The sequence below is a fragment of the Apis cerana genome, linkage group LG1 (genome assembly GCF_029169275.1).
Source record: "Apis cerana isolate GH-2021 linkage group LG1, AcerK_1.0, whole genome shotgun sequence".
NCBI lineage: Eukaryota > Metazoa > Arthropoda > Insecta > Hymenoptera > Apidae > Apis > Apis cerana.
The window spans coordinates 14,166,540-14,189,326 of record NC_083852.1 but is presented as its reverse complement, the minus strand read 5'-3'; the positions used below and the strand labels follow the sequence as shown (position 1 = coordinate 14,189,326).

The window sequence follows — 22,787 nt, the reverse complement described above, 5'->3', positions numbered from 1 at the left end:
TTACTTAATCTTCAGAAATTCAGCGTATCAAATGTTTCTTATCTTATCAAAATTTAAACTCGTCTCTTTATGTATAGGCACGGTATATTTTTGTCTGGGTATCGTGCGAGACGAATATGCTTGAGCGTGATTTAAACGCGATCAGACCAGAGAGATATGTTACGGCAATTTAAAAGTGGTAGGACGCGACAGGGGTATGGTGCATAGTCTGCTTGGAAGCGGAAAATTAAACGCGAGTATGATTTTAGGCGGGCAATTTATATGTAAATGACACCACGACCATTCTACATCCTGGATCTAATATCTCTTTCTCTTTCTCTCTCTCTCTCTCTCTCTCTCTCTCTCTCTCTCTCTTTCTCGGCTTCTTTGCTTCCGTTTCCTCTGTTTCGGACTTCACCGGTATAAGATATCTTTAGTCCGCGACAGATATCTAATAATACTCATTGTTTCGATGTTGCCTTCATTTATTATGGAAACTAATTTACGAGTCTGCGTATGATATTCATAGCTCTTCTACGGATTTTTTCCGTTATAAGAGCTTCTTAAAGGATTACGTATCTTCGATTGGCGGAGATATAAATTATTTTTTTAAGAATTTTTTTAAATTTATCAAAAAAATTTAATGATGATATTATTGTATATGTTTTTATTTTTTATTGAATTTTATGGAAATAATTTTTATTTTTTTTTTTTTTGAGCTCTTTACGTTACATGTGGCTAAATATATTTCTTGATGTTCTACGATCTATAAGATTTCGTTCGAGATGAAAAAATATTATTATAAAATATTAATATCTTGAGCTATTTTTTCTAATTTTTGTTAATTTTGTTAATTATAGTCACAATAATTAAACGAGACAAATTTTTATTCAAAGATATAAAAATTATTTTAAAGTTTTTAAATTTAAAAATTTTGCTTGAACGATTATAAGAATATCATCGATCTAATGATAATTTTTTATATTTATTTTCATATTACGCAGTCATATAACATGAAGAATTTTAATAAAAAAAACTATTAATAAAAATTATATTTATATAATATAATAATAAATAAAATATTAAAATGTAATTTGATTAATATAATATAATATTACAACATATTTAAATTCTTAAAAATGATTTATTTTTAAAATAAAGATATATAATTAATTACTTTATTCGAGAATTATAATACATTATCTTTACCAATCTTTGATTCTTTAATTCTGATAATGAATTAAAAAATTATAACAATTGAAAATTTATTTAAGACAATACGATACTTTTCTATTATGATATTTTTCTACAACATGATACGAACTGATCTTAGAAATGATGCTATGAAAACTGCTATTCTTTATGAATAGTAGTAATGAACCTTCATATTACCAGGTATCACGTTATGAAATTCTCTTATTCTTCGAAAATTTTATTTATTCTTATTATTTAAAGATATTTTTATTAATTATTAAAATATTTCTAATTATATATTTTATTTTGATTACAATATATATCCTTTTATATATGCATTATTCTACACATTTATTTTTAGATAATTTTGATAAATATCCAGCTAATATACAAGTGTTTTAAGTAAATTCCAGACATTCTTATCAAATTTATAAGTTCGGGAATGTTGCCTGGGCATGTATAGTATATATAATATATTAAAATATATAATAATTATATATATGAAATATATTAATAATTTATAAAATGTTTAATTAAATTAAATCTTTTTTTAAATTAATTTCTTGATATATCTTTTAAATGAATTATGTAATTTAATAATTAAAATTTAATAATTTTAATTGAAATTAATCGTTATTCCAATTTTTGTTTCTGCCTGAAATATTCTAGCGCCCTTTGTATTATGTCCTTATACACATAAACTATACCCGTTTATTTAATAAATAATAATAATAATTGTTATTATTTCATGAACCTGGCAATAATAAAGAGAACGCTCTTTATTATCTTTGCGTTGAGAACGGGTGAAAAATGGTAGTACACGATGTTGAATTCAAATAGAACAGGTCGGTAACTTTAATCCTTTTGTAATATGCATCGTGAAAATACGAAACGGCTATACAAAACTGGTACGAACATCACTTGTTCGGCGCGATTTGCAAAGTAAATAGCGCTTTAACGATGCACGGTGTCGTGCATACCTGTTATTTGTTAATTATAACAATTATTATACGTACAATGGGAATGTCACGAATCTAGCAGCGCAGAAGAAATTACTTCAACAAGTTTATATGAATTCATGATTTCCACGCAACCATGTCGATTATTTATTATTAATTTATCATCTGTTGCATCGTATTCGACTAAACGGATGGATACACGTTGTTGCCCCACTTTTAACTATAGATATCGCTTCGAAGATATTTGTCTCGAGTCGAACTGCTGAATCTAAGCAGAGGCAAATTCTATTTAAAGGAAATCGTCTACGAACGTGTAACGTGTAGCTTTAATGTAATAAAATTTTGAATTCAAACATCGAATAGCAGTGGTTGATTCAAACGTTATTTCGTATGATATAGAATACTCATTCCGTTAATGGGAATTGTAATTAAGTTTTCGAGCTTCTGTCGATTCGCTTGTCGACATGCTTCATCAACAAGGTATGAAATTATTAAGGATTCCATTGCTATTATATATGTGTAAGTATTAGATTATCCTAATTGTATTGTTTTAGATTTCGTTTAAATTAAAAATACAATGTAATTTACAAACTAGATTATCCTTTTGCTGGTGTCGTATTTGTTTAAAAAGTTTATAGATTTTTGAATTTTCATGAAAAATTCATTTGAATTTTTATTTCCAAAACTATTCATCAAATTTTAATTCGAAAGAAATAGCCTTTTTAAATATATATATTTTTTGGAAAGATTATTTTTTTTAATATCAAAAAACTTATAAATAAACTTTTTTTTAATTTTTAATTTGAGAACAAGTTTTTAAAAAAAATCGAGAAAAATACTTTCATATTTTTCCATGTTTTTTTTATGAAACATATCATTTCGATATTATTTTAATTAACGGAGTAATGAATTGAAAAAGTTAGCGATGCCCTCCAGCTTAGATAAATAGCTGCGCGTTGCTCTATGATGATAGTTCATCAATCATTATTATTTCGTATCTGTTGTTTCTATGAAATCAATTGATTTTATTTATACTTCAATAATGCTTTTATACTTAGAAAAATTTTTTAATCTGTTTTAAATTTAAATTTGGAAAAAAATTATACTTAAAATTTCTTGTATTGTGGCTATTCTTTAAATTGTTTATATAACAATTAAGATAGCATTGAATGGATTTTTCGAGTTATAAAGATATTTTAAAGTTAATAATTTAAATTATTTTAAATTTAGCAATATTTACGCATAATTTAAATTTTTTTCAATAATAATCATATAACAACAGTATCAGTTCTAACAAATACAAAAAAATTATCATTTTGTAGATGCATAATTAGTACAGAGTGTTTATAAAAATGCGGGACACCTTCTAACTAAAAAGTTAGAAGATGAAAGATAAATAAATAAAATTTGTAAATTTTAAGATATACAAGAACGAAAACGATTTTAAAATTCTTACAATTTTTTATTATTCTAATAAATACGGTCGAAAAATTTGAGAATATCTTTAGATAAAGCCAAAAGCGAAGCAATACGTATGAATACATTCGATTTGAATTTTATTTGTCGCATTTGAAACAAACGCGTTTCAATGTTAATTGAATTGACGAGAAATTGACGCAATATTCGTATCACTTACCTCCTATATGCGATGCTTTCGTCAGAAAAGAAAAACACATGTGGATTATGAACAATTCAAAGAGAAAAAGAGGTCAAATTGCGAATGAATTATAGAGGCATAAATTCAAAATGCTTTTCCTATAGTGTATCAACGTATATAATCGTTTTGCAAATTATATATTAGATTTTAACTCTACTGTATTTAATTTTACTTTATTTTACTCGGTTTATTTTTACATCTATTTATCTTGAACGATTAATGAAACTTTTTTCGATATCTTGTCGACATATTCTTTTTACTCTATTTTTACTCTTTTTATAATCTATTCTTTATTTATCGATATATTTCTTACTCTTTTAATTAAGATATTTTTATACATTAAAAAGAGTTTCTTTGATGATGAATGTTTAAAATCTTTCTCAAATGAATAAATAATAATAATATAATAATAAATAAATGAATAATAATAAAAAAATATATTATTTTATTCCTTTTATCTTGTATCAAAATAAAGCAATAAAATTAAAATTAACGAAATAGTTATCTTAAATTAATTTTTTTGATATAAAATTTTGATCAAAAAATAGTATTGGACATAGCAAAAACAAAAGACTTAACATAGTCTGAATATAATTTATAATATATTGCGAATACCAGAACACTGGAGAATACAAGTGTATCTATTTTTGCTTAAATTTAAACATTATATTCAATTCTCTTCATTGTTTTCCAAATAAACTATGCAGACAACCTTCTTGTTTTCTTTGCTTTCCTTAATATTGTAGCCTTTTCCCTTAATATTCTTGTTTTCTTGAACTTATTTCTTAAGTTTTTCTTTTCTTTTTTAATCTTTTTCTTATTTTTTTTTTATCTTCAATTATTGATATATGCGAATTTGAAAACACGAGAATTTTATTTTTCTTGTCCTCGTTTCTGTTTGCTTCTTCCTGGGAACCGGTAACGGAAACAAGTTTAGATTATTTTCATAAATGTAAACGATAGAATGTATAGAGATACATTTAATGCTATTTCATCAGGAACATTAGATATTTCCATAGTAAGATTTTACTCTGTTTCTTCTTCTAACAAATATTTGTCATATTAGAGTTTGAATATTCGACACCTGAAAATATATATTTTTGTACAAAATGCAGCCATTATAAAAAAAATTCATTCATTTTGCTTGTGCAATTTCATTCTCTGCAAGATTTATTCTAATATCTATTAAAAACCAGTATTATACACAAAAAGTGATTAAAAAGAATATTCATCAAAAGACATAATAATGCAACTCATCTTTTAATCACAAAAATTGATAGATATAATGCTCTGAAGCTTACACGATACATAGACTTCTCGTAACAATTAATCGATTTCTTTATGCATGAGCGATTGGATCGCGTCGAAATATTGATGAGAATTATTTTATCTTCTTTATCCTATGTAAATAAGAATTTAGTATTATATTATCAGATATAATCTAGATCAGCTAATTAATCTAGCATTGTACAATTTTGGATACTTATGTATATTACAATATTATTAATCATAGACGTCATTTTTAATTGAATATCGATATAATACGAAATATCAAATTCTTCTTTTTACAAAAACATTGTAATTTTCCTAAATGAAACTTTATCGACGACACTTTTTGCGGAGTAAATTATCAAGTGGAATAATACGGAATAATACATTTTCCCGCATTCTCGCAAACCACGCACTATATCGAGCGAATGCAATTTTCTCAGAAGGTTTCGTATTCCTTATTTGATTTCAACTTTCATCCGTTTGCTTATATTGCCATACGAAACAGGTCATGTTTCCTTGGGAATAAGAAGAAGATAGAAACTGGAAACATACAGCTGCTCGTAATTCACTCATATATTTTTTGGATTAAAACGAACTGAATCTCGAACGAAATCGTACGACACAGATAATCGTTTTCTCCTATAAGTAAAGCGCAATATGCACAACTGTATGAGAGGATATGTTTATAGGCTTTGTGATCTTGTAATATTTTTTTTTCTTTACTTTTTTTAACTTTTAATCCCGTTTATTGTGTTTCGTTTCTCCATTTTAGATACGAGATACCCAGAGTTGACAGATAAAAGGATAAAACGAAGCATAGAGAAACGAGGAGCGTGAAGGAACGAAGAGCCGACTTGCCTTTGAAAATCCTTCTATAATTAAATTGTCTTTTATATTCAGACGAGAGCTGAAAATGAAGCTAGTCTCGGATAAACCTACCAAGTCATTTCGTCTTCTCGGCTTTCTTTCTTTATCTTTCTCCTTTTCTCTCTCTCTCTCTCTCTCTCTCCTTCTTCTCCTGTCTCCTCCTCCCATATTCTCTATCGTTTTCCATCTTTCTTTTTACTTCAATCTGCACCTTCCTATTGGATCCTTCCCCCTTCCCCCTCCCTTCCCCCTATTCGTCCATCTCTGCTTTTCTACAAATTTTTTCTTTTTTTTTCTTTTTTGCGAATTATAACAGAGGAGAGGAAAAGAGGGAAAGGAAGAAGGGAAAAGAGTGACACATTCTCTCTTCGACGATTCGCTTCGTTTTCCATACCCAATTTTACCCTCTCGCAAAATGAAGCTTCTTCTCTCCCCTTTGTTCCTCCCCAACCCACCCCCGATTTACCTTACCGGCTTTCCCATTAGGCTCGTTTCAGGCGCTTTTCAAGGCAAGGCAAGTTCGTTCGACCGATATCCCTTTTTTTCGTCCGTCTTTTTTCCTCCTTTTTTTCCCTTTTTTTACCCCATCCTGGCCCCCAGTCCCTAGATCCTGGTCCTTTGACCCTTTTCTGATACCTGTCCTTTGTATGTATAGAAGTATACGTACCATCTTGTCGACTAGCTCGTTTGACTTGCAAATGTAATCACTAAGAGCATCCATTCGACCTGATCCTCCTATGACCCGACACTGGGCTCGGTGCTCCGTTTTCCGTATCCAGACGAGGCTATCCTTCCCTATCACGATACCTGCTAGTCGCGGCATAGCGCGGCATCTAGTGATTCATCGGGTTTCCAATGTTTGCTTTAGCCTGAGCGATTTCAGTTCTCCAAGAAACGTTCGTCTCCCTCATGTTAAAAGCACCCGGTTTCGGAAGGGAAATTTGTACATCACTTGCACTTCTGTCTGCTCCATTCATTCATTTCGGTTTCTCGATTATGAGGGCGATCTTGGCCAACGCGTGTTTACAATTCCGGAGCAGGGATCGCCGGAAGGTTTTTGCGGCGAACCACGTCAGCGTTTCACATTTTAAGCAACAATATTTTGTTTACTGATGTCGTGTAAGTGTTTCGCGAGTAAACGTTCTTATCTCAAAGAACCGGAGCGCGCCGGACGTAAATATTTCGAATTTTTCTTGCTCGGCGCACTCTCATTCCGCCTGTTTTCTTTTTCACGAAACTCGTGTGCTTACAAGATATTCCGAAAGGATTGACCGACGATTTTTCGGTCGTCATGTCGATATGTCGTCAAATTTGAACAAACAATATATATCGAAGCTAGCGATTCGTCAATGATATGGCGCTTCCTGACTATTTTTCGTTAATACATTTGAGATGCACTGTTTCTTATTTTAATGTGTAAAAAAAAAATTAAAAAAACTTTTTCTGAGTTTTGTTTTGCATAAAATATTTCTTAACATAAACATTATTTTTTTAATTTTAATTTTGTTGTATTTCTTACTTCATTTCAAAATCGTTTTTTATATTTATCGAAAATTAGCCATCAGGAATCCCTTTCGATTTTTGCTGCGATCTGCTCAATAATAACAATATGTTAATAATTCGTTAACAAAACCGAAACGAAAGTTTTTGCAAAGGAAAAAATTACTCGAGATCATCTCTCTTAATTAAATCTTGTTGATCGAACTTCGATATAACTCTGTATAATCATAAATGCTGATTTCTCATAAATATTCATTTCTAAGAATGATTAAATCCTTATCCTTATCCTTATCTCGTATCCGATGATTTCTTCATTTTATTTAAATTTTTTTCTTTTTTTTTTATTTAACATATATAAATTGAATCGAAAAATCAATCGGCAAAAGAATGAACAATACAATAGCTATATTATAATTTACATATCTTAATATTTATGAAAATCGATTATTAATAGCAGCAATATCGAGCAAAGAAACAATATGATGTTGGAAAAGCGAGATAGAAGACATCGATAAGGTTCACCTCACCATCAAACTTATCTTGCTAAACTATTTCCAAGTACTTCGGGTGCCTTTGTGTAGTTTCTCGCTCCGTTACCATCGCCTTCGCTCGATTGGAAATTCCGTGGTTGCATCCCTCTCTCTCTCTCTCTGTTTCTTTTTCTCTCTGATTCTCTGCTGTTATACAACACAATAAAAAGAATTATCGCTTCACTCAATTTTATTTTGAGTTTTAGATTGATTCTGTAAAATTTTTTTATTCTTACAATGTTCAACAACATTTTAAATTTCATAAAATTGTGTACGAGTATCAGATTGATTATAATAAGATTAATAAATAACAATGTTATTTTTTTACAAATAATTTTCAAGGGTCTGCAATAAACATTAAAATGTCTTTCAAAAATGATGTAAATACGATCAATTTGTTAAATATTGATCACGTTGTTAAATAAATATGCGTCACCATGCGTCCGATATGTAAGATTTACACTTTTTCTATCTATGGGGATAGTGTGAAAAAGAGAGAGATCAAAATAAATCTTGTGAGAAAAAAATCGTAAGATAATCTTTCTTCTAATCTTCAATAGACTCTCGAGTTTGTTACAAATGTAACTTAAGGTACTTACATGTCCATCTGAGAGTTTCTTTTGATAGTTGCTCCCGAGAGTATTTTCAAGTTGTGTGTCCACTTGAGGGTACTTCGAAAATTTTCTGCTCTCGAACGATGTGAGAGTCAACTATGAGAAAGCATACTCAGGAATGTATCCATTTGACTTTCATGTATGTATTCAGCTCTCTGACAAATTTTATACGATTTGATTGTAAGTTGTAAGAATGCTCATAAACAGAATGGTCGAGAAGAAGTTTGTTACAATCGTTGTAATGTGTATTTAATAAGGAAAAAGAAACGTTTAACTAAAAGAAAATGTTAGATTAAACGATGGACAATGATGGATGAGAATTAAATACAGAAGATTCATAATAATTTAAAAAAAAATCATATGATATAAATTGAACATTTAATGAGTTTTGAACTACAAATTGCAAAACAAAATACGAAATTTTGAGAAACAATAATAATAAGCGAATAATGGTAATATTATGATTTTGTAGCATCATATATTTATCTTTTGGTATTAATATTTTATATTCAAATATTTATTGATAAACATTTATCATCCGCTTATGATAGTATAATACATTTAAATTATGTCTGAAATTATTATTTATTAATATATAATATATATATATATTAATATTAGTATTATTAATATAATAATAATAATTCATATAGTAGTATACTTTAATAATATTTGTTTCATATATCAATACATGTAGCAGATAGAATTATATCGGAATATAGCTCTCGCTATTTATGAAAATTTCTAGAATAAATATTTACAGATGAAAATATGCATTTTAAATATAGCATTAAAAATGAAATCACTTATATGTAAATAATAAAATTTATGATAAAGAATATGTAATAAGAATATGTTATATGTATATAATAAAATTTATGAAGAAAAACAAAATTTATGATAAAACAATTATTAATTATAATTATGAAATATATTAAAATTATAAATAATTTCAAGTAAAAGTAGAATGTAGAATTTTTTAGGAGAATATAACAGGTGTTTTATAAAAGATATTCATGATGATACTCATGAGATATTTCTATTTAATGAAATATTATCATTTTTTTAATCTTTATAAATTAAAAATAATTAAAATTTTAGTAATTATTGTACATTGTATACATATATTAACGCTATGTAATCGTTTATCATCAATGCAAGCAATTGTTTTTCTGATTTTATTCTTGAATCTTCTTTTATTATTTTCAAATTTTAAAATTCTTAGCTTTAAATACACTGTATTCATTGAAATTATTATTGATTATTCGTCTTTTGATTTCTTCATAACTTTTATTGCAATATTTAAAATCTTATCATTATCGTGCCAATAATCTATCTTTTATTTTATTTTTTTATTGAATTTTTTCAATTTCATTAATAGTAATATTATTTTCTAAATTGATCATACATATTTCGTTCTTTCTACTCTCCTTCCTTCGCATTTATAATTTCATATTTCCATTATGTTTTAGATTCAATTATGGAATATTTGAAAATTCATTAAATCATGTTTATACGTTAACGATAATTGCTAAGATTTTTACTATTTTCAATTTACAACTACTACAGAATAAAGATAATTCAACGCAAAAAATTTTTCTGCATTTTTATTTAAAATAATATTTTTTTATCGCTATAATTTTCATGTTTTATAATATTCCACAAATATTTCTTTTTTTTTATACTATAATTAATTGCTCTATTTTTTTTACTTTTCCATTTTTTAAATATTTATAAATATACTACTATGATAAATTGATTAAGAAATTTGACTCGTCTGTATTTAAAATTCTCCGTATGAACTCTCTATATGAATTAAATTATTACATTATGTAGATTACTCTTGTACTATAATCTCACTACCTGCAATATCATCTATACTAACATGTGATATAACATTTTGCTTAATTTGAATATACTATACTATACTATACTATACTATATTTATACTATATTTTATTATATTTGTACCGTACAATATATTTAAGATTATTGTAATATAAACAATGTTTATACATATCATTATTTATATGCATTTTTTATAGAGAACTTTTGAATAAATAAAAAATATTTAATAACACATGTTTAATAAATGTAATAAGTATAATAAAATAATATATATTGAATAATAAACAAACCATTATTTTATTATTGCTATCAAACAAGTATCCAGCGAATAATTGTTTGCTGATAATATAGTTACAATCACGAAATTAATATCAAATAAAAATAGAATAATTTCTTTCATTCAAATTTAAAGTAATATAGTATTATTTCATAAATAATATTATAAAATATTTTTCCTTATGAATTTTTATTTTTTATTATTTCGAAAAATATGCAAATCGAATTTAAAAAGATACAGATTTAAGATACAAAATTTGACCAAAAAATCATAAAAAAACAATCATATATGTAATTATAAACTTTCGAAATCCAGATCCAATTTTAGTTTCGGGGATTCGAAAATTACATTTCCGAAATTCGATTTGAACTGACTACAACTTCAAGTATTCAAAATCATCCTTAAACATTACAAACTTTAAACAGATTAATTTAGCCAATAATGGAAAGTGAAAGCATTAACATTAAAAGATGATATTGATTAAAAAATTATTATACATTCTTTACAATAGGAATAATTATTTTATTCACTTTTTATTTTTGTTTTGTTAAAATCTAATTTTAAGAATTTTAATTCCAATGGTATTATTCAAATTTTTCATATTCATCAAATTCTTTATCGAATTGTTTCAATACTGCTATAATTTTATTCGTAAATATCATTTTTATGTTTTCATTTTGTTTTGATTGTTGTATCATTTTTCTAATTTTCGTTTTAAAAATTATGTTTTCACATAGATAATTTATAGTTATATAATTTGAAAAAATTAATAATTTATTTAGATAATTGGTCATCCCAGGAATTAAAAGATATAATATTTTAAATTTTTTCAATTTTCAATGAAATAATTCGATATATGAAGCAGAAAAAATTTTTTATATGAATATATTCTTGTTTATAAGTATAAGAAAATTTGAAATAAAATATTATTATAATTATGATATTAGTAATCAGCGGCTATTATTTTTTATACAAGTGAAAGGAACATTTAAATCATATATCATCGAAATTATAAGACACAAAATGAAAAGTCTCAAATAAAATTTTACAAAAAGATTTTCACTGCTTTGAGCAATGAAAATGTCACTGATGCAAGTGTATATTTCATTTGAAAGGGAACTACTTTGAAGAGGATACCATTTAGAAGAAAATTCAAACATTGAGTTTTGCTGATATAACTCTATGTACTTTTTAAACAATTATTTTTTTTCTATTTTTATAATATCAAATTATTTCGAAAAAAAAGTTATTTATATATTTATACATTATTAAATGTATTATTTCTATTTTCACTTTTAATATGATAGGCAATGATGATTTAGTTATTGCTTTATTATTTTTCATTTGACTAGGTTTTCGAAAATACATTAAAAAAATGTTTTATTTGCAAAAAAAAAAATATAATTTAATTTAGGGAGATTTGATATTTTTAATATTTATCATTATTATTTTTTTTTTTAAGAAGAGACAATTGTTCAATAACTATTGAATAAAAATACTCAGTAATGTTTATATTAAATATTATCGCAAAAAAAATAATAAAATTTATAAGAAGTTGAATAAATAAAAATAAATAATTTAAATTGATTAGTGAAGAATTAAATATATATGCCAAAAAAAATTATGGAAAATAATTACACATGAAATGATAATACTAATGCGAAACGAAATAATATTTTTCAAAAATGATATCTTTCTATTAGAAATATAATAAGAAAAAAGATTATGTAATTTTTAGCATAAAATTATTTATTTGTACTTATGTATTATTTATGTGTTACTTATCTTTTTGTAATTGGAAGATTGAGAAAAATTCTGGAATATTCCGATAGTTATATTTTTAAAATAAAAAAAATTAATGTTACGTTTTTAATTGACGTTTATAATTCAATTACGTCATTTTGTCATCCATTTTAGTGACATCTAAAAATGAATAATATAATATAATTCTACAAAAAAATCTAATACGTATTAAATAACTAAATATTTTCCGATTATTATTTTGATTATTTGATAATTAATAATGTTGATTTTTTTTATATTTATGAATCAAATGACATTTAAAAATATATTGTACTAAAAAAATATATATTATAAGTTAATATAATAAGAAAAATATTCTTGCAAATTATATATGCCCACAACTAATTGTTACCGTGACTTGATGTATAATGTTACCACAACAATTTGCCTCCATTGCACAAATATATAAATTCTTTCTGTCGTTTTAATAATTAGAAATTCTAAACTTTGCTTTTTCACTTCATTTTATTTTTTTACACTTTTTATCTTTCATTTTATTTTATTAATAATTTACGTAATCATTAAAATTTATTATTATTAAATTTTTATTTTTATATCAAAGATAATGTTTATGATTATTATACTTAATCTTTTAAAAATAGTATGTTTTTGATGATTTAAAATTTAAATGAATATTATTAATAAACTTGTGTTTTATTTCATTAAAAAATAAAATATTTTATTATTAAATATTAAAAAACTATTTTTATTTCTCAGTAATAACTTATTGCAATATATTAAATATAAAGCATAAAATTTTAAATAAATTTAATATTAAATTATTCAATAATAAAAAGAACAACTCCATTTTTTATGTTTTCTTAAAATCGGAATTTTTCAGGTCTAATCTTTCTTTTAATTATTTATTTAGCTGATTATTACATTAAGAATATTATACTAAAAATAGAAACAATGAATTTACTTTTGCACAATTGATAATTTAATTCAAAGAATAAAAATGATAGTCAATATCAAAATATTAATGAACAATATCTTTATTTATTATAAAAAAATTATTGAAAAATTAGTTGAGATGACCAACAAATTTGCATACCATTTAATCCACTCTTGTTGATGGATTTTTCTCATTCTTTGAATGACAGAAATAGCAAACATATTTTATAGCAAATATAAAATAATCTATTCTTACAATTATAGAAAAATATATAATAGAATATAAGGAAATATTATTTTTTCTGACTGATATGGAATATCAATTTATTTATATTAATAATATCTGGCAAAATTTTTTAGAATGATTCATTTATGTTTATCTTAAAAATATATTTTTACTTTATATATATATATTTCTATATATATATATATATATTATATTATATATATTACTATATTACTATATATTTTTACTTTTTAGTATGCCTTCAACTCTGTTAACTCTTAAAAATATGCTTACTTTTTATTATTTTATTAAGGAAACAATGAAATCGTATACTTGAACGATATTCTCAAACAATTCAATGTCTACTTGTGAGAAATACTCTCGAAGCCAATGATTTTTTCTCAAGTGGATACCTAGCTTTGTGCACATAACTTCACTTCGGCCAAGTACATATATGTCTAAGTACAATATCGTACTTAAGTATTATTGTAAGTACAGTATATGCTATATGAGCATTTCTAAATTTATAACCTTTTCTATACATCGCGTTCCTATTATTATCGAAGCAATTCTACAAAAATAATTATATACATTTAGTATACATTATTATATACATTTTATTTATATACATTTATATTATATACATTTAGTATACATTATTAATAATTATATTAAAAATATATTAAAATATATTAAAAAAAGTTATGAATATGAATTTCATTAATCTGTTATGTAAAAATATTCTTATTATTCATCAATTAGAAGAAAGGATTTGTACAAAAGCGTAAATTATATTTATTTCCATAATTAATTCAAAACATATTATCATTATTTAATAATTTTCATATTGAAAATTATTTATTAAAGTTGTTTTTTTACAAAATATGTATATTAGTCATCAAATTCACGTATTTTAATTTTATTTTAGATTATTTGTATTGTAATAAAAATTATTTGTATTATAATAGAGATAGAGAGATTTCAATAGAGATAGAGAAGATATTTAAACATATATTAATTATCTATTTATATTTATATATATATCGCATTTCAAAAATTAATGTCGATCATTTTCATTTTCATATTTAATTATAATTAATAGATTATGTTTGTACATGAGTTGGATAGAACTGTATAATGTAAAACTGAGTAATAGAATTATGCTTTAAACTATTATTTATTAATTGTTATATTTTAATGTATAGCTAAATTGTAACGGATAGACTATGTATACTGGTTAAAATCCGAAAAATTTGATTATTTTTAATATTTTCAATATATGTTATTAATTTAAATTGAAAACAATATCGTAACATGATTTTCTATGCAGTAAAATTGGAAAAAAAGAAAATTTTATTTTTATTATTTTATAAATATTTTCACTATAAAAATATTTAATAATTACAGTTTTAATTATTTGATAATTTATTTTTTAATCTAAAAGATTATAGACTTATAGAATCTTAAATATTCATATGCTTATACGGTTTTATTAAGATTTCTATTTTATTATTAATTTTTATTCTAATTTTTTATATTTTTTATTTTCTTCCTATTCTTTTTTATCAAAAATATTAAAAAATTTTTCCTATTTTTTTCTTCTTTTAACAATACGCACAGTTTAATACAAGTTTTGCTTTGTTTTAAAAACATATATGCATAAGAATATTTATATTCGATGAAAATATCGATATTTTAAACTATATTTATCACATAACCATCAAAATTTTAAAATCTGTAAGTTTATTTTTACAGTGAATTCATTTATTTCAAAAATAATTTTACATCATGTGAGAAATAAAATAATAAAGATTTAAACTTTTCTTTTCAAAAAATTTGAAAAATTTAATCAATGAAAGTATGGAAAATATTTTTTCATTACTGAATCTAGAATAGATTTGAAGATTGAAGTCTTTATAATATCTCTTAAAAATTGCTTACAATTTTTTCCGCTAGTTATTAAATTTTTAATATTAGAATTAAATGATAAACATTCAAAAAACTAAATTAAATTTTCATCATTTTTGATTGTGTTTAAAATTCAATCACTTGGTGAAAAAAAATTTTATAACAAACTTTTGAAAGATTATTGTAAAGAAAAAATTTTAATCTTCAAATCTATTGAGGATTTAGTGACAAAAGTTTTTTTATAGCTAATTGAATTTTTCAAATTTTTGAGTATCTTTACTTTTCTATTTGTTTATTTCTTATTTTATATATTTTATTTTTTATATTTTATATAAAGAAAACATAAAACTGTGAAAGTAAAAATTTCACGCTTTAATTAAATTGATTATTGTATGATTTTTTTTTTTTACAAAATTGTAATAGTTTAAAATATCAATTTTCCTTCATATATTTATTGACAAAAACTAAAAATCTAATCATTTACAAATTTCTTTATATTTTGTCTCTTTACCTAATCTTTGTATAAATATATTAAAAAAAAATGTATTATTTATTGATAATAATATATGTTTGAATCATTATTTTCTTATATTGTTTTAGTTCCAATCATTTTCATTTCATAGCAAGAGAAGTATAAATAAATTCGCAAACGATTAATTTGTTTCTTAACTTTTGCTAATAAATATAGATATACTTTATTATATTTTTGTTTCGTTTTGCAACAACGTATTTAATATATAAATAAATAATCGCCTGTTAATATAAATATGTACTCAAATTCATGTATATAACAATGTTCATGCGAAATTCCATCTGTGTTACACATTAGGAATTTACAAGAGAATATTCTTTTTACCAAAGAAGAGAGAAGAAAGACCAAAGAAATATATTGAAAAATAAGAAATTTCAATTTTATACGTGAAATAAAGGGAGTTTCTCTTTTTTTTTTTTTTTTTACGAAGTTTCTCATTCATCTGGAAAATACAAAAGAATCTATCTGAATATTGAATATAGAAAAGAAAAAATAAAGCAGCAGAAGTTTGGATTTATTCCATGTTTCGATCCTTGGCGCTCGAATCTCGAAAGTAGTCACAGTCGACCAATTCTGTAACATATCATGGAAATCGCGCGAGTCTAATGTAAATGTATACATATGTCAATATTTGCTAAAACGAAGGGATTCTTTATAGATTTTTTTTTCTTCAACTTATCCAAGCATTTTTTGAAAATACGAGTGAATTGCGAATTGTTCTCTGCGAATATTTCACACTCGATACTAGGTTCGAGAGTAAGGATAAAACTATAGCGAACGAGTCACGATCACAATGTAGCTGATTAGTCAACTTTCTCAGCTACCGTACAAATGCGCTAGCGCATTCGTTTTAAATGGTTTGTTTTCTTAATCACTCGACTAGTCTGCACCACGACCGCAACCTATTATGTTTGAATCTCAAGAGCCTTCTCACATTATCCGGTTTTCGCCAGCCGGTTTTAGTCGTCCCATTAAAAATGAATGTCAATCGATAATCGATCGATATAATGCTCGCTTTCTACGCAACTGCATCGATTACGTGTAATTTAGACGCATCAAAAATGTATAGTAAAAAAAAAAAAAAAATATCAACTGATATTTATTTTTAATCAAACAAAAAAAATCTCCAACTGTCTGAGAACGTTACTTATTTGTAATCGATAATCGATATATCATGATTTAATCGCAAGTAGAGATAATGTTATACTGATTTGAAAATTGATATCCGAATATAAATTTCGAAATGAATGTGCGTCGTTGAAAAATATCTATAAAAAAAAAAAGTTGGACAAGGAGACAATTTATGTAAAGAAAAGTAATAAATTTTTATATTTTATATTAATGAAAATGTATGTATGTGTTCTATCTTTATATATTTATATAGTATAATAAAAAAAAACTTTTAATTATTCCTTTCATTATCTTCTCAATTATTTTATGCAAACGAACAACGAAGATTATTGTTTAGAAAAAGATTGTTTGTTATTATTCAAGTTAAAAAAAGATAGGAAATATAATATTACTATTAGGCGCGTACAAATACATAATTTTCTTTAATTTTATATCATGAATTATCGATTCAATTATATCTATTATAAACTTCAATTGCATTCTTCTTCAACAATATTATAATCAATAATACATAATTTCAAAGTAAACTGCATTATAATAAGAAAAACTTTCGAATAAATGTAGGTCTAAGAGTTCAATCGGCAAAAAATTCTATCGTAAAAATTTTTTTAAGCTCAAATTAATCTCAAGAGCGACTATTGTGAAAAACTTTGAAATGGATGTTTTTTTTTTTTATGAACAAGAAAGATACCATCATACCATTCGATACCTAACTAATCGAATTTTCTCGATTCAATTGGTTTTCAATGTAAACGTGTGTGTTGTCAAAACGAAAAATGATCACCATCTTATCGTCCATTCCTGCATATTTTTCGTTCAATGGACGTTCACGACCAGAATTTACAGTGCGAGTGCGCAAAACCGGTATCTACTTTGTTATTTGGCATTCTTGCATCGTCTCGGTAAATACAACTCTGGGGGGGAGGGGGGAGAGAAAAAAACCCGCTTGTTGATGAAACCCCCTGAAGAATACATGCGTCGGGGATAGCATTTTCAAAAATAGTTTTATTTTAAATTTAGTTGGCAAAGAGGAAGGTGGAGTGAGTTTTAAAATTTCCTTATAAGCAGTGGCCAGTTTTTTTTCCCCCTCCCTCGTTGTCGTAAATCTTCCGGACGACGCGAGGCGATGCAGGATTAAATTTCGACTAAAAAACGTGGCTGGCCACGAATAGTGTTGCTTTCTGTAAAAATTTCACGAGCAACGGAAAAGCTAGTTTCGCGAACAGCGCGAAATAGGACGGAATAGGACGAAACTGAGAAAATAAAAATTTCATCAAAAGGTAAATTAAAAAATTTACGAATGAAACGAATACGGGTTCGCGGTTTAATTCGTTCGTAAATAAATTTGGTTTTATCGGAAATTAATGTGAAAGATTAATTGATAAAAATTTGGGTTTTCGTATATTATTCTGGTAATATGTATTTGTGAAATGTTGATAAGCGAAACGCAATACGACACTGAGAAAAGTGATGATGAAAAGCGAAACAGGTGTTTGTTTTAGAAAATAAAACGGGACGAAAAGTTGAAAATCGAAGAGGACATTGCGGTTTTCGAAATCACAAAGTAAAATAGCTTTGGGTCGGCCAATAACGGGTTGGTTTTGCGAATCGATCGCAAATGTTCCTCGCTAACACAATGCAACTGCATCGAACCGAATCGAACCGAATCGAACCGAATCGAACCGAATCGAACCGAACCGAATCGAATCGAAGGCCTCTGATCATCTTTGAATTTTGAACACGCGTCACACTCCCTTGCCATTTATTTTCTATTCCCTTGTACCTTGTGGAAACGTGCGGGATTTAAATATAAAATTTAAGTAATTTTATAAGTTCAATACTTTTCTAAAATAAATACTTTTTTGAATATTATTTATTAAAATCATCGATATTCTTTTGCATTTTATATAATAAAGCAAAATAAATTGAATATCTGTTATTGATAAAAAAAAATATATCAAATCAATAATATCGAAATGTGCATAATTTGATTAATTTAAAACAAGTAGAATATGAATGAAAGTTATTGAAGGGAAACTGCAAAAGAAAATTATATTATATATATATATAATAATATATAACGAATTTTATTTATTTATTTTTCCCAATTTTCTGAAAATCCTTTATAATGTTTGACTAGGAAAATCTAATACTTTTAGAAAACTTTTCTGCATACAAATATATCTTTCATAATTTGATGGCACTCGATAAATATAGATCATATCTACTTTCTTCATCTTTGAATAATATATTTGGAAAATTAGAAATTGCATATGGATCAAATATCGCAAGCTAACAATAATATTCATCAAGTACAGAAATAATGAGGCAATGTAATTGAATGTTTGTTTGCATTCGATGATTCGTATTATCGTATGATATTACTAACATAATCGAAAGAATTACAATAAAGTTTTATCGTTCACATAAAATAAATTATTTTTTTTTTGCTTGTTGACCTTCAATCTTGAATAGTCTTAAACATGTTTTAAAATACTCCACTAGAAAACGTAAAAAAAAAAAACAAATCATTCATCAAACAATTATTTACATAAAATTATGTGTCTCTCGATATTATGCACATTTTTTTTTAATAATTATTAACCAAGATATTGAAATGGCTTATTTTACGTGTCTCATTCTATTTACATACGTATAAATTTAGTAAATAACATCGAAAAAATTTGAATAATAATAAAATAAAAATGAAACAAAGGAAAATAATCCGAATATAGATAGATTTCTTGATTTTTTGAAATAAATAATGTTTTTTCATATTTTTTGAAAAAGATATATAATTGAAAGAATTTTTTTTTATATGTAAAATTTTTTTTCAATAATTATACAGAATAATAGAGTTAACACTTTTGATTTTAACGACTTTGAAATATATTGTCAAGGACATCATTTTGAACAATTTTTTTCTATTAAGTATATAACAATAAACTTTAATTTTCGAGATATATTCCAAAAAATTAATTTAAAACTATATAAATATTGATTAAATTTTGATAAATTGAAATATTTAATGGAATTTAAATAAAAAAATATTCTGAAAAATTTTTCTGAACGATTTGATTTTTAAAGATAATAACAATTATCTTATAAATGAAAATATACATAAATAAAATAATTTGAAAAAATTGATTTATACATATAAAATTTCTGACAATACAATATTATTATATTCTTATCTTATCTTTAATTTAAAAGGAATTCTTAAGAAATGTTTATTTTCATTTATTCATTGAATCTACATAAAGATAAACATATTTTTACGAATATTTACGTATAACTAAAACTAAAAAAAAAATTCATCTTTTATGTATATAAGAAAAAATTGAATAACAATCATTGAAATCGCACATATCTCTGTTATTCTGTATATTTTAAATTTTATATTTACTCTTTTCGTATCTTAAAATGAAATGTTAAAAATGTTTAAATCAGAGTTATAAATAATTTAATATAAAAATATCGAATTAAATTTTAGACATGTAATATATACATATATTTATCATTGCATCGTGAATATTAACAATTTTTCAGATACCGTATACCGTGTACACTCCAAGCTATCGCAATTTCGTCGAAATACAAAAATCATCTCGGTCTGTTACCTAAGAGTATTGGTCGATATTGGAAGACATCCGATAATCCGGGATTACTCGAGTTGCCGAATTGCAAGCCATTCATAGTGTCGCGCATTCTTTTATACTCGTTCCCCATCAATCGCAGTACTACATATTTTCAATTATGTGATATTATGACGTCATTTTCCATTTTTCAATGATTATGTTTACCAGAAAAATTTTGCCACAAAAATCTTAATGCTATTTATTTATCTCGTTTGATAACGTAACAATGCGGCGCACGATACGTATGATAACAAATTTAAAAAAAAATCGATTGAAATATCGTGAATATAATTTTCAAAAGTCATCATTGTTACATTATGATAAATAAATTTCAATTTGTTACGATACCAAACAAAATGATAAAATATTTTTTTATAATTAAAAGAAAAAAAATGGATTTATATCATATGAATTTTCATATCATATATAAATATTAAATGTATGTAAATAAATACATATATTAAATTACTTATAAGAAAGAAGTTAGAGTGAAAAAAATTTAAACACGAATTGATTTTAATCGATGACAAAATGAGAGGATATACAATATATGTATTTTTGATTTTTATCTTTTCTAGTAACAATAATTAGCATTAAGAAGTAAATGTAAATATAGCAACATTGGTAAATTTTGATTGTCAGAATTTCTATAATTTTTTTATAATTGGAATTTGTTAAAAAATAAACAAGAAATGTATATCTTGCTATAAGTATTTATGCTCAATATATTTTTATAGTTTCTCTTTTTTCTCTCTTTCTTTTTCTCTCGCTTTCTTTAATCACTATTTATCATCATACGATGTTTTTAAATATAAAGTTATTATCAAATACTGAAAATACATCAAAAAATTTAAAAATATCAATGATGAGAGAAGCTGACAAAATGTATTTTACGTAAAACATGATGTTATATACAAGTTTAAAAATATTATAATTGAATGACTAATAAGTTAATAATGATAAGATAAATTAAATCAAATAATAATAGAAGTGTACAACAAGTGTGCAATATGAATAAAACAAATTTAACGAAAATAAAAAATAATGTAGAAGAAAGAGAACATGGAATCCAGTAATAATTCGAATTCTATTCTTATAACCAGTCAGATGCATTCTCTGCTTTCGTAACGAGTTTAAAATAGTTCGAAATGTAGAGAGAAAGAATAAATTGTTAATGACATTATTAATAAACGTGATAATGTTATTAATAATAACATAATTATAATAAATTAATACACATAATTAATAAAATCGTTTAATTGACAATTAAAAAAATTTGAGATATTAAAGAAAATTGTTGAATTTTGATTTAAAAGTTTCTAATTAATATTTGCAATATATTTCACAATAAATAATCTTGAATACAAAAATAGAGTTATTCGAATACATTCTACATTACGTTTCAGTTAAGATAATAGAAATTTTATCGTTTGCTGTTTGTCTCCAACAATAAATTATAACAGCTTGAAAATTAGAAAATTATTAAATAGAAAATTCGAAAATTTATAAAAAAGAAAAAATTTTGCTATAATCTAATTCTATTTTATTGTATTTTTACGATAGAATTCGATATATATACTATAAGTTGTTTTTTATTTTAGGAAAACTGCTAGAAAAATCATTGAAAAGACGAGAGTTTAATCTGTAAAAAATGTATCGTATTCTACACAATGAAGCATATGTATTGAACAAGCAAAAAATTGTGTTTAATTTTCTACAAAATCATGTTTTTTAGAAAAAGAAATGGAAAAATGTAATTTTGAGTAATAAAAACAGATGGGATTTTTATTTTCACGATTTGAAGAGAGATGATGAATGTTTTAGCTGTCGACAAACGGACGAAGGTAATGTGAACCGGTATTAAATACCACGGCAAAATTAAAATGAATTTTTCACAAATTCATATAAATAGCGAATAATGTATCAAATTAATAAATAACTAGACGAATTTTCATGAA

General features: G+C 24.6%; 1 protein-coding gene and 2 long non-coding RNA genes across 3 annotated transcripts in view; 1 reads left to right on the top strand and 2 right to left on the bottom strand.

The window, feature by feature from the left end:
- LOC108003597 (cysteine-rich motor neuron 1 protein) overlaps positions 1-22,787 on the top strand; it is a 262,593-nt gene that overhangs the window by 59,660 nt on the left and 180,146 nt on the right. The gene's annotated exons all lie outside the window — the stretch shown is intronic.
- The window catches only part of LOC133666142 (uncharacterized), a 171,464-nt gene that overhangs the window by 59,661 nt on the left and 89,016 nt on the right, over positions 1-22,787 (bottom strand). The window lies entirely within an intron of this gene.
- On the bottom strand, positions 7,967-21,023 carry LOC133666144 (uncharacterized). The gene is made up of 3 exons (XR_009829868.1): positions 20,812-21,023; positions 8,558-8,727; positions 7,967-8,105 (listed from the first exon to the last, which is right to left on the bottom strand). It is a non-coding gene; the product is annotated as an uncharacterized LOC133666144 (long non-coding RNA).